The 2,013-nt window shown below is 32.8% G+C and overlaps 1 pseudogene; it reads right to left on the bottom strand.

Annotated features, from left to right (window-relative positions):
* Positions 1 to 845: 845 nt before the first annotated feature.
* LOC149210268 (germin-like protein subfamily 3 member 3) lies at positions 846 to 1,383 on the bottom strand (annotated as a pseudogene).
* Between the last annotated feature and the right edge of the window lie 630 nt (positions 1,384 to 2,013).

Here is a 2,013-nt window from a genome sequence, read left to right as displayed (position 1 = left end):
AAATCTAATTATCACAACAAATTGAATAAAAACTCTTGATTCTTAATTTAACTTAAACAAAAAAATACAATTTATATATTTTGGAACCATCCATTCTTTAAAAAAAAACTCCCCACTTTGCATCTTCATAAAGATGACTGGAAATTTAATATTACATTTGCCAAACTGAAAATTTTCAAACCTAAATGAATCATCCAAAAATAGAAATTATTTCCAAATTAAAAAAAAGATATTAGAATGAAAGAACATATACAAATTCAGGTAAAATTTTATAAAAAAAATTACAATGAATTGATTAATTTCTAGTTATTATTATTTTATTTTTTATATAACATACATTTGCTAGGTTCCAAAATCTATAAATTTCAACCTGATGTCATTTAAGGCCATCAAAATGAAAAAAGATATACAAATTTTGATAAATTTTATAAAAAAATACAATGAATTAATAATTCAATTTCTAGTTATTAATTTTTTTATATGTAAAATGCATATGGTAAGCTCCAAAGTCTATAAATTTAAACATAATATCATTTCAAACTAACATTTCTTATTATTCAAAATTAGTTCCCAGGAAAACTTCACCAATCACTTCCGAAAGTTTAGAGAGAATTTACTGAATGAAAATCACATCCAACTTCTGGTACAGATTTCAGTTTCAACAAAACTTTTTTTATTTTTTATTCAGAAACATAGCTAAAAATTATGATAATGTGAAAAGCAACGGATATGTAACAACCTTACTAAACCAACATATCGTTAATGAATGAAATTTCATTAGAATGAGGCAGTACAAGTTGAAGCTTGAAGGATCGATACTTGAAACAGATATATATACATATATCCTAGTCGTTGCCTCCTAAGAAAGCCTTGAGGCGCTTCACCTCAACATAGGAAAGGAACGTAGTCCTCTCGATGACAGGAGGAATATTGCCGGCAAAGGGAGCGCCATGATGTCTCCTTTGTGGAGTCTTCTGTTGTACACAATATTGCTTAAAGATATGAATCCAGCACAGATTACTCCTTCAACCACCAGCAGAATCTCAGAACCTTCTAGATGGTTATGTAATGGAATGACGCCTTTGGGCACGAGGTTGAGTCTAGCTATCGACACGCCAAGGCCATTCACTGCAGAAAACTTTGCTGAGAAGGTCGGAGTTATAGCAGCACTGGGAAGGCCGGAGTTACAGCAGCACCGATGTTGTTGTTCACATTCCCGATATCTTCCAATCTGCAGTTAAGGATGAAGTCGCCTTGCAAGGATAAGCTGGGAGTGAGCGACAAGTCTGCCACTCAGAAATCTTGCGCACATGAAGGATGAAAAGAAAAATTACACTGGACTAGTACAATCGCTAGCAGGGAAGCAATATTGCAAGTTTCCATGATTGATTAATCCAATGCTATAATTTCAAAACCCAAAAAAGTTTATAGGGTTAGAGAATAACCTCATGAGTATCTTGACTACATATAATTGATTTCCATTTCACAGGAAATTTGTCCTTCCACTCCCTAAAACATTGTTTTCGCTCTGAAATCTACAGATCCAACCATTTTGGCCACCTCACAGAAATGGAGGCTTCTATTCACCTACATGCCAACGAACATCCAGATCAACTATTAACCTTCAAAATAATGGTGTTTTTTTCCAAAACAATGGCCAAACATGGAATGGAAAAATTACAGCAAGAAGAAGAGTATGGAAATACCAATGAACAAATAAACCAATCTTGCGAGAGAAAACTTTTTCTGAAAAAACAAGACAGGAATAAGTCTTTGTTTTAACCCATCAAGAAATAGTTAAGCAAGAAGAAACCATTCTGCGAGAAGAAACAGTTCAACAAGAAGAAGTTACTCATTTTAATTATTAACTACTTATCTGACGGTGTAAGATTATTCAATCGTCTAACACACTATTTAATGGTGTAGATTTGTACACAGTGGCATTTAGGAGAGTGGTTCCCAAAGGGAAATGCCTTATGGCGTAATTAACATGAAATTCCATTTTTATTATTA

This window comes from Pinus tabuliformis, chromosome 1_2 (genome assembly GCF_031772625.1).
Source record: "Pinus tabuliformis cultivar Carrire ecotype Pingquan chromosome 1_2, CPIR1, whole genome shotgun sequence".
Lineage (NCBI taxonomy): Eukaryota > Viridiplantae > Streptophyta > Pinopsida > Pinales > Pinaceae > Pinus > Pinus tabuliformis.
This window is presented reverse-complemented; position numbering and strand designations above follow the sequence as displayed.